The sequence below is a fragment of the Coturnix japonica genome, chromosome 14, assembly GCF_001577835.2.
Source record: "Coturnix japonica isolate 7356 chromosome 14, Coturnix japonica 2.1, whole genome shotgun sequence".
NCBI lineage: Eukaryota > Metazoa > Chordata > Aves > Galliformes > Phasianidae > Coturnix > Coturnix japonica.
Window position 1 is genome coordinate 12,505,497 of NC_029529.1, and position 12,017 is coordinate 12,517,513.

The 12,017-nt window shown below is 44.4% G+C and overlaps 1 protein-coding gene across 2 annotated transcripts in view; it reads right to left on the minus strand.

Moving 5' to 3' along the window:
* The window catches only part of IQCK (IQ motif containing K), a 123,531-nt gene continuing 111,514 nt past the window's right edge, over positions 1-12,017 (minus strand). The window contains exon 13 of one of the 2 annotated variants that reach the window (XR_004308985.1): positions 1-1,362. The gene's annotated coding sequence lies outside the window, so the exon portion shown is untranslated. The remainder of the gene's footprint in view (positions 1,363-12,017) is intronic. The other variant, XR_001558428.2, reaches the window with a different exon arrangement.

Genomic DNA, 12,017 nt, shown 5'->3' on the forward strand with positions numbered 1-12,017 from the left:
AATGGTGAGAGTTTTCCCCAGATACCCATTTTGTAACTTGTATAGAATAGAAATCTTGCTGAAAATAAATTTAATGTACAGAACAAGGACCGAACAAATTAATAAAAGCTGTGGGACTTGAAAAGAAATGGTTTATTTCTCTGTTGCTTTCATTTGTGTGTAAATCTAAACACATTCCTGAGCCTGAGGGCAATGTTGATTCAGAAATGACCTGTTGAAATAAATGGCAAAATTCCCTTGATTTCAGCAGGGCGATTTTTTCCCCGGGTATTTGAGCCAAACTGATCTGCCCTTTGAAATCCAGTGAACGGGAAGAGAAAAGCATCTGTGGACTGACCATCTGTTCTGTAACATCTTCCTGAAAATATGTTGAGCAGTGCTCAAAACTTGTGTCCCCACCTCATCACAATCCAGTGACAGCTGTTTCTCTTTGCCCTAGAAGCAGCGTAAGCTCCTTAAGTAGATGTGCCTGTCCACAGTTAGGTGAGCCACTGCAGAACAAAGACCAAACTTCAGGTGAAACGACACAGGACAATTTCTACTGCTCTATTTTTTCTGGTATTTATGTTTCATTAGCTAGAAGTTCAGAATGGCCCTGGAAGCGAATCTCCCCTGGACGAGTCCCAAGGTCACTTCCATAGCTGCAGGACTAAAGAAATGCACTGAAGTCTGGCCAGCTGATAATCTTTTCCCTTGCTCATCCCAATTGAATGCTTTCTTCTTTTGGACGAACTTATCCCGGAGCTAGCTAGACTGTATGCTCCTATTAAATAATGATGATTATGTTCTTTTGCTCACTGCAGACAAAGAATTATAGCCCCTCATTTAGAACTCATTTCAAAACCATGAGATTCTGTAATTGAAAGTGACTGAAGCTAATTTGATAACCCAGTTCCGAACACAGCCAACTAACTACTTTCCCTTTGTCCTTTCAACAGTAATGGCCTTGTCATGAAAGTCTTCTGTGCTACTTTTAAGAGGACAATCATGATGGAGGTCGAAAACTATTGTTCTGTGACAGACTGCAATTTCAACATTACATTCAGGTTTTCGGCAAGGCCAGAGACAAGGCAGGAGGTTCAAACAGTCAAATAATCAGCCCACAAACACCTGCCCAGAGCTCACCCTCACGGGCAGTGCAGCTACAGCTGGAAAACAAAGCCTGAAGGTGATGCCCACCGACCTACAGCTCTATCTGCCACACCAGCTGCTTTCTCTCTGCTTTGCTCATGTAATCAACAGTCCTGACCCCTCAACACGTTTACCATGTTACGTGTCCTTTTCACGCAGATTCCTGACTGTCTCATTGCCACATCTGCACCCAGGAGCAGCTTTTCCTCTGCAGTGAGCACCAAGGGGAACCTGCCAATTGGAAGAGACACGCTTTTGGTATTTATATTTTTCTTGGTGTTTGTAGGATTCTAGGCTTTCCCTGTGGTAAATGGGGGGAATGTCAATAACATGGCAAACACAGCCTAGGGCTGTGCTCAGAGCTTCTCTGTCTGTTGTAATAATTAGCATAAGCAAATTGCTAAACAGCGTGCTATGATAAAATGATGGATGGCAGTGTGGAAGAAATCATTAACACATTGATTAGCAGAACATGCCTTCAAAACCACGATCTAAGCGATTTCTGAGGCTTGTGAGAGCTTTGTAAATGCTGCATGTGCTGCCTTCTGTAACCAAAAATCAGGAAATATTAATGCATAAGTCACCAAAGTATGAAAATGGAATTTTAACCATTAAAGTCAGTTCTCAGATGGTGTCTGTCGCTGTTCACATGGTGCTCCAGATCTGTGCCCCTTGTACTCACAGACTGGGGCTGGGGCTGCAGCTGCTGGAGGGGCTCCCGGTGCTCAGAGATCTGCCCTCAGCTCTGCACACCCCTTTTCCTTGTGTCTGGATCTCTGATGTATTTTAAACGTCACCTCTTAGCATGGAGAAACATAACTGACAGCACGAATAGTAATTTTTTGGGGTTTTTTTTTGGTGCATCATAACTTCTGCTTTGAATGTGGAGGGAATTTGATTCTGTCCTTTTTATCCAATGAAATGTTTCCCCACTCGTGTATCAGACGGATCTTCTGACCAAAGTCTGTGTGGTTCACTGGCAGCATATTGCTGGGTATTCCCTCACAGTGGCTTTAATAGTCAAAGCAGCTTTGCCTTTGCCAAAGCTAACAGCAAGAGGCTGCACTCCTCATTCAGCACGAGTGCTCAGCAGTTTATAAAATTACTCATTTGAATGGGTTTCCTTTTCCTAGGATTAGCAGGCCAATTCCAGCCCCTCCCCAGCCCCCCTCCCCACCTTGTTTGAAGTAAGACAAGACATGAATACTGAATTTTAATGCATGATCATAGCAAAAATATGTATGTCAATAATGGCTAGCTGCTATGACAAAGAAAAATATGAGCTTACCCCATAGCTCTATGTCAGCACATTTACCTAATCCCCGAGGATTCCCAAATTCATTATCAGCCGTACATAAAATCGATAAGAGACTGTGATTTCATTTACTGACTTTGGGTACTGCCACAGCAGAGGCTGCACGTCAGGCCTTGCTGTAGTGTGTACTGCCATAGAAACACACACACACACACCTTGCAGCCAGCACCAGCCAGGAGGGTGAAGGCACATCCAGATCGTGGAGGTGCAGAGACGTTGGGGGATCCATCTGTGTTGCAGAAGTGCTCAGTTCACTCCCTCCCCACCACTAACACCTGAATGGTGGGTGGTGGCAGAAGGAGTGGAACCACAGGTTTGGTTATCCTTATCATTTTACAGATCCTACCATGCACAGCCAAGTCTGCAAAGGTGTTCTTGGGTGTTGCAGAAGGTTGGAATGGGAAGAAAAAGAGAGCTGAAAAATGTTTGCATTTCATTTGCCAGGGATGAGAATCTTAGGCATGTCCCCAGTTTCACTGTCAGATTCAACCATGGATGTAGTAAGCAGTGACCAGTGACCCCAGCACCTGCGTCCAGCAAGGAAAGCACTTCAGTCAGGAGGGAATTTATTTTGCTACATTAAACTCACTGATTTGTGGTATGAGGCTGTTCGGTAAAATGCCCTTTCAATACATAAAAAAGAACCTTTCAAGAATTGGAGATTGGCAAATGTGTTTCTTAATCCAGCTCGGCTCCAGCTGCAAGGCAGCTCTCAGAAAGCAGAGGCACAGGACAGCCCACTCCATGGGTGCCTGGCAGTGTATTTATCTGCTCACTCCTTCTTGCCCAAAATCTACTATCTCACTGGATTCTTTTTAAGATTAATTGGGTAATTTTACACATAATCCAAGAGTGCCTCTCAGAACAGCATAAATTTTAAAAGCATCTTGAAATGATGGATTCAAGATATGTCACTAATGGTGAATATACGTAATTAATAGATTTTCTTCTTGCTGCACTTGCATGTTTGTCATAGCAGTGGTCTGGCTTTGGCAGCGTTTTCATCCATACCTCATCCACTGATTTTTACATCATAAAATATCTTTGACCAGCAGGGTAACCTCTGCAGTAGCGAGGAGCAGCATGAGTCTGCAGAGCAGCTCTTGAGTTACACCTGTTGTTCCGTGCTGGATATTTTCCTTCTAAAGTCAGCTAGAATTCAATCAAACAAAGCAGAGAAAACAAAACCACTGATATTTGCTTTACTGTTTCACTCAGGTTTGTCTCTCACTGGAGACCAGCAGTAACTGCAACCTTGGGCTGTCCAGGTGGGGCAAGGAGTGAATGTGAAGGAGGCAGATGCTACCAAAGGGCTCACTTTGTATGGTATGACTTCTTGCTGTTAGGAAAGCAAGGGGACGGTGATGTATGGAGGAAAGAAAACTGACTGGGAAAATCTGGGAACAGACCCTCAGGAGGGCCAGGGGGAAGAAGCTGACCTCAGAAATTGTCCTTGGAGCATCTGGAGCTGAGTACCTCATTTACAGAAAAAAAGCATTTCTGTGGCTTTCATGAGACGAGGAAGGAAACAGCTGCCGTGGATGCAGAAAAGGGGACAGACGCAAGGCAGCCAGGCTCTCACGGCTCTGCAGTTTTCCCTTTCCCAGGCTGCTGGCAGCGCTTCCCAGCCAGTGACCAGCAGCCAGTTTACAGACCACAGCACTCTCCCTAGGCAGAAGGCTGCAAAACTGCCATGTATTTAACATTCCAGCTGATTAAGTCTTCATTCTATTGAAGAACAGCAAGAATTCTCCCTGTCCTTCAGCTCTCTCTGATCAGATCTCTGCTTCTGTTGTCACCTTTTCCTTTTGCTCTGAGGTTCTCCCAAAGGTTTTCAGGGGAAATGAACTGAATTCACCCCTTCTAGTTTTAAAGCTCCTGCAATACAACAGTATTCTTTTTCCTACCAGGAAACCCTGACTGTCTGCATTTCAGGTTTTTGCATCTCGCTCAGTTCATTTTTTGTAGGGCTCAATAAAGGTCAGGCTATTTAAAAATGTACGTCCTGATCAGAGTGCAGAAAAGACCACAGACCTCAGGGCTTTCACAGCGATGCGTGGCTGTTGTTTTTTTCTCGTGAGCAGATGGTACAGCTGACATCTGCAAAAGCAAAGGGCACGGCTGGGTTACAGCTCAGGTTATGGAAAGCAACAACATCTACTGCATGTCACCTGTTGGGACTACACAATTCATCTTTCTCTGAGAACAAAGTGCTTCCCCTATGCATAGAAAATGAGCGCGTGTTTCCTATTTATAACAAAAGTGATGCCTCATACCCCAGAGGAGACAGAAGAGCAATGGGCTATAATATTAGCAAGCAAGGTTGACACTCAACAAAATGCAAAGCTACCAGCAGCTCCTGAAGGGGCCTTCAGGAAATCTGGGGAGGGACTTTTGATAAGGGCACGCAACGACAGGACAAGGAGAAACGGTTTTAAACTGGAAGAGGGTAGATTCAGACTAGATATTAGGAAGAAATTAATTCTTTACTGTGAGGGTGGTGAGACACTGGAACAGGCTGCCCAGAAAAGTCATTGATGTCCTCTCCTTGGAAGCAAACAGGAGAGGAGTGAACTCTTGACAAGCGTAGATAATGGCAGGGCAAGTAGAAATAGCTTTAAGTTGAAAGAGGGAAGATTTAGGTTGGATGTCAGGAGAAGTTCTTTACTATGAGAGTGAAGAGGTGCTGGAACAGCCCAGAGAGGCTGTGGATGTCCCATCCACCCCCAGACGTGTTCAAGGCCAGGTTGGATGGGGATCTGGCCAGCCTGGTCTAGTATTAAATGTGGAGGTTGGCAGCCCTGCCTCTATCAGGCAGGTTGAAGCCTCATTGTCCTTGAAGTCCCTTCCAAACCAAACCAAATCCTGTGATTCTGTGAAGCACTCAAGGCCAGGCTGGATGGGGCTGTGAGCAACCCCAACCATTCTTTGACTCTATGAACATTCAAGGTGCTTTGTGCTTTCTGGAATTAAAACTCTTTTCATGGAAGATGAAGTTAGTCTAGAAGAAATCAGCATTTTGACCAGAATTTCCCATGCGAATGACAGTATTTCAATATGGCAGACACTCTGTAAAGCAGTGGAGATGCTGGTGTGGAGGACGCTGCTTCCTGGCCGGAGTGCTGCAGGGGCAGTGAGGGCAGGGGGATGAATGACCCACATGCTGTGTACCCACGGAGCTGCAGTGCCACCACTGCCCTCCCTCCCCAGCTGGCTGTCATCTGACCAAATGGAGACAAAAACAGCTTTTGGTCCCACTGACGGAGTTAGCAAGCAAACCCAAAGGAAGCATCCAGTATGTTCCAAACCGCTGAGCAGAAACTGGTGAATTTTAATCATAATCACTGCATTCTTTCTAGCTTTACTGTCCAGCATTGCTAAGGTCTTTTCATAGCACTGTTGTGATTCAGTCTGTGCCAAGTGCTTCCCAATCTGGATCCCACCCCAGGTATTCTACTTCTATGGCATTACTGAATGTACCGATTGAATATACAACACTGCAGATAAGGGACATCTGTGGAGATTTATATTCTTGAATGCAGAAAAAGCAGTTGATCTTGTCAGATGCTCTAATCTCTACACCAGCTACGTGCATCCGGTGCAGCTGATAAAGCACTTTGGTGTTTCCCTGAAGGCAGGCAGGAGGGCATGCACTTCCAGAGGAATAGATGGCATGACTGCAGCAGCACCCCAAAGTTCAGCCCCACCCCCTTATTTGTACTGTATTGAAGATACTTTCAATGTGTGCTTTCTGTCAAGGACTTTTCTGCATGCTGGTTATAATGCTGCCTTGTTCAGAGGGGTCAGAAGAGCAGTACAGAGTGTTTTCCAATTAAACGGTCAAAACTACTTAACTAAGTCCTTTTATTTAAAAAAAATACAGGGAAAAAAAGTTGCTTAAATCTTAGCAAAACAAGATCTCTGGCTTGATTCAAGCTTGATTCAAGGGCATGAATGGGAGTGGCGTCTTGTCTTTGGTGTGGGAAGTACACCCTGAAGTGCTGCTATGCCTTTCTCTTACCTCCACATTTTAACTCCTGATGCCAGAGGTCAGCACTGAATTGCTCACACACTGATCACTTCTGATTTTTTGCCTGATGGTCTCAGCATTGCGGCAATTCACAGCTCAGTGTGAAGCTGTGGGACTGTTTACCATTTCAAGAGGGTCCAGGAAATCCTCCAAAATAGCAGTGAGATGGCACACAATCGTATATAGTTGTTACCCACCTCATGTAGGCTACAGCTAAGGGGATAAGATAAAGAGGAATAACAATAATGTTTGGCAGCGTAGGAATATTTTTGTGGTCAGGCTGGAGAAATCCATATGCAGGATTTTCATGCATACCTCATGACTGCAGGTGCCCTCAGCCTCTAACTGGACACACAGAAATGGGTGCACAAGAGATTGGGAAAGCTCTCCTCGTTCTTATTTGTCAAAGCGAGACCTCTGTGATTGCAGTGCTGAGAAATGGGCTGGAGGACCCTGGGCTGCTCTTTCAAACAAGAAATCAAGCCATTGTTCTGTAATCTCAAAAGAAAAAGGAATCTTTGTTAGAATAGCTACCATTGAGAGCATCTCAAAAGTCAAGATGTGTTTTCGCAGCTCAGTGACTTTGGAGCCAGTGCTGAGACTGAGCCAGGGCTTCATAACCGCAACGTCTGCAGTTATTGAGCAAGACCCCAAATTCCTGGTGACATTTCAGAGCAGTGACAGAACCTGCAAGGTGTCTGAGAAACAGCACAGTCACACATAGCTGTTTTTCTTGTTTTCTCTGTCAGGCAGAGAAACTTCTCCAAAGCAACTGCCTCAGCACTGTAGATGGATGATGGCTTACAGGAGGTAAGAGCAGGAACCAAACAAACCAGCCGGCTGGATTAATACCATCATTAAATAACAGCAATATGTATTTCAGAGCCTCATTTTGCAGGGTGCCAGACTTCATTTTATGCTCTTGATTCACTCTCCCCTTATAACAAGCCTGTCCCTTCCTTTGCACCACTCTGTGTGTTGTTCCTGAGTACTGCTCTTCCTGCTGGTTAAGGGTGAGGAATAATGGACAAGTCATGAAACCATCCTGTATGACGCTATCAGACACAGCATGGATTTAGCAATAAGCATTATGTGCCATCAGCATTCATTCCGTTTGAAAGACAGCTTCTCTTTCTGCACTCCTTGTGTGCACCCCTACAGCAGCCCTGCCAGTGGGGAAAAAAGGCAGGATTGTTGCAGGAAGTCTGCCTGGCATTAGCTCTTCACTAGCAGAGCAGTTTCCTGCTGCACTTGGATAAGGCTGTGTCATTGAGGGGTCACTCTCTCCCTTGCTTTGAAGATGAGAAGTTGCACCAGCTCAGCGGGGCTGCAGCAGCTGCTGTGTGCAGCTGGGCCTTGTTGCAATGCAGAGGGGAAGGGGCTGCTTGAGTGCATCTCTAGTGGCTGCAGCAGGAGCTTCCCCACCCTTGGTCTCTCTCTGATGGGCGGCAGGAGTGGCCTAGACAGAAATTGCCCAAGGAATGCTGTGAGCTAAAGGCCAATTCTTGGCTGAAATCAGTGATCGTGGCTCCTGGTCTCTACTTTTCCCTGAAATGGCCAGAAAAGCTGAACTGAGTGGCTGTGTGGGCAGCACCCAGAGCGACGCGGCTGCTGGGCAGATTCATCTGCATTTAGCTCGTGTCCCATCCTCCTTTCTCCTGCACTCTCCGTAAAGGGCAGAGGTGTGCTCCTGCCTCACAGTCCACATCATCATAATAAATGCATTTGCTGGAAGAAATTAAACAACAACAGGTGTCCTTCAGAGCCCGAAATGGCTGTTAAAAGAATTTATATTTGTGAATAAACAGCGTGAGAAATTGTCTGACAGCTTCTCATTAAAATTAAGACCTGTTTAATCCCTGCCTGTGTCAGCAGGACCCAAGATGACCTGCTAACTGCTGGCCACAAAAGTTAATGCTGCCCAGGGGAAGTTTTAATGGAAGCAGCCTATTTTAAAACATATAGATAGTTTAAAAACACGTTGGAGCTATCTTTGCAGCTGTTACAGTCATCTGCAAAGTCCCGTGGCTTCCAGTGAAGCAACAAAGCAGAACTTGTAGAGACTGCCTGCAGTCACCCTGGGCAGGAGTGCTTGGGGATGTGCACTGATTTTGGTCCTACACAGCCTGATGCTTTTCCAGTCACAGGTGCCCCAGCAAACAGGCACTGAGGCAAAACCTGCACCTCTACTTAGAGAAGATCCAATGATCTGCCACATGGCCTTCCTATCACCTTGCCAATCCATTTTTCCCCTGCCTGTAAAATGAGGTTGCCAGCAGTTGGATGTCCTTTCAGTGGTACTCTCAGTGTTTAATATGTTTGGGAATTCTCTCCCTGGCATTGCTCTTAAATTATTCATTGTAAAGTACAAGATATCTTGCAATGCCATCATCGAGTGAGGCCTTAAATCCAAACCCAGATGCACATGCCATGTACATTCAATGGGTATTACTGTGAGCAACAAGAAGTGAGATGGGGAAGATTTTAAGCTGACTAGGTTCCCTTTCTGCTGCATATTTTACTGCTATTCTGAAGGCAGGGATTCCGGGTAAAACAAACCATTGGTGGCAGATTTGTCAAAATGTAAAAATATTGATTTTTGAAGATGTTTGTCCACGGTGTAAAAGCAAGTCAAAGTTAAAATCAATAGAGACAAATTAGGACTTCTCCAGCTATAAAAATGCTACAACAACAGGGCCTTTAATGCATAAAAATCATGCAGAGAAGATGACAAAAATAGTTTAAATTTACTATTTACTGCAATTTTAAAAGGCAAAGGAGAACATCAGCTATCCACTGCTCTATGTATTTAATGGTAAATTATTTTTCCAGAGATGTTGCTTCCCAGAGGTGCTTTTTTTGCAGAGCACTGAGTCCTACGGATGCAGTAACCTCACCATCACTCCCAACCTCTGCCACACCTGCACCACTCCACCCTGGGGCTCATGGGGTTCAGGCTCACCCCCCATTGTTTTTCCTTATGTCCTTCCTAGAGGTTCACCATAACACAGAAGGACAAATTGTTGTAATATTTCCCACACATAGGGAAAAAAAATCGTTGTTTCCTCCAAGTTTGTTCCAGATGACTTACTGTAAGATGCCTTTTTCTTTTGGTAGGAACATTGCAGCCTTCACCTGGACATAGAGCCATCAGCCACAATCCTCCAATCCTTTATCCACCAAATGGTTCAACCATGAAACCCACCTATTTTCAATTTTGACATAAGAATGCATTGTTCTTACTTACAAAACTCTCTTTGTGTCCCAAATAAATACTCTGCTTTCTTACAGCCCCAGTGGGTAACCACAGACAGGGATGGGCAGGTGACCCACCTCATTTGAGGATCCAGTTGTGATGGATGTCTGCAGCAAGAGAAATGAGGAACACCCATTTTCTAAGTGACTGTCTGACTTATTGGCAAGCTCCCATTTGCTTGTGAGAGGTCAGCAGTTATTCCCTTAAGTATGAGAAAATATTGTTTTAAATACTGAAGATGGGCTTTCAGGCTATACGTTTTTGTTAACAGTTATTCTATTCATGAGAAGTTGCTCAAATGAGACTTTTCAATTGCTTATGAGGGAGGAAACATTTGGCAACTGAACAGAGAAAAAACATTTTTTTGAGATTCTTCCTCCCCAAATGCAACTGTTTTGTCACACATTTCTTTCCTTCTCTCAAGGCTGGGAAGTTTTTGGCAGCAAAAACTGCAGAGTTTGCACAAGACAAGGGTTTCCAGCACGGTGCATCAGATGAACCTAATGAGACAGATCCTTGGCAGCCATAAATGAGTCCAGCTCCACTGACAACAGTGTGCCTGATTTATACTTGCAGAAGATAGGGCTCAATATTTTTTAAGCTTAGAGTTTGCCATTGCAGCTCTGAATACACTTAATGGCTCACATCTCTATTCTGCCTAAATAACACGCACAATGCCATCGCCCTGATGTGTGTTAATTGGACATTATACCACTACAACCATTTCTTTTGGCTTCGGCTTTTGCCTTTTTATTGGAAGTATTCCTGCAGTTGCACATAGTTTTCCTTTACAACTCTAGATTTTAAATGAGTTTTTTTTCCTGTCTGTTCCTCTTGACTCAAGTTTGTTAATGTTTCTGGTGCTCAAAGGACACGCAGGTAAGTTTAAGCCGTTCAGTGTGGTCAATGTAAGTGCAGCCGTACCATTAGAAATGCAAAGTCTGCACTCACGTGGACGCAAACTGAGCTCTCTGAGGTTACAAAGAAAAATATTCCCCTCCCTAGAAAACAGGTCATTAATATTTACAGTTGTGTCGTACTGGATGTGAGAATACATGACCACATCCGTTCATTTTGACCTGATAGACAGAGGCCTAAAAACTGTCCTTAATGCACTTGACACCCTCACCCACATGCATTGACATGCATACGTGCAAAATTCAGAACTCCCAATGCAAGCAATTTTTCACATTGCAAGCAAATGCATGATTTGACAATACACATTTGTGCTCTGAAAGACATAAATGTTTCTAAACAGTTCAAAAGGGGCAGACATGAATGGCTCATGCAGGTGTTTTGTGTGCACAGTAAGGGCTGTGGGCAGGAGCTGCACAGGCACAGCCCTTGTGTTCCTCCCTGGAAATGCATGCCTGGAAATGGATCCCACTGTCCTGGAAAGGCACATCTCCCACTGCCACGGCTGTTCCTCGGCAGCAAGGTGGGAATCGGGCCCTGAGCATTAAGCAGAATCTTGAAAAAAATCTCTTTCTCATATTTATTAAAACTGCACAGTGTGAAGGCTCTCAGGAGAATCATTCAATGATGAGTTCTCTATGCAAAATTAAATTTAACTAATCCCCTTATAAAACTCTCCATACAGAGCTTACCAAAATGTTTACCAGTGCAATAGACCATTACAGAGACTGTTTTAAGTCATTTGCCTCCAGACAAAATAGGCATTTTGTAACATTTTGATTTCTGCCATCTAATAAATGAAGAGCTACAAATCTAAACTTAATATCTGGCATCTCCATTATTTTTCTTTGCCTTACATCCTTCCTAGAGGTTCACCATGACATGAAAAGACAAATTGTTGTAATATTTCCCACACATAGGGGAAAAAAAATCGTTGTTTCCTCCAAGTTTGTTCCAGATGACTTACTGTAAGTTGTTTTCTTGCCCCCCAGGAAAGCTTAGTTTCTAGAAGGGTGAGCTGCCATTGGCAGGTAATTCACTGGAGCTGAGAACTCTTCTGTAGTACGTGAGAAGTGTGGACTTTTGGATGGAGCCCCATTGGCTGTGCATGGATCTTGTCCTTGATGTACAAATGCTTAACAGGCTTGACGCCTTCTTCGTTGCTGTTTTGTTTGTTTTTACACTGACGTTCTTTGGGATTATTCCAAATGAGAACCTGCTGGTGTCTTCAGTATAAACTCTTCCCCATCATCACAGAATATTTCAAATTATGCAATTGAGAACTGCGCCAGCCCTCTCCAGTCTAAGCACACTGGCAGCTCATCATTACATCTGTACATGCACCAGGCCCAGCAAATACTTCAGCACTG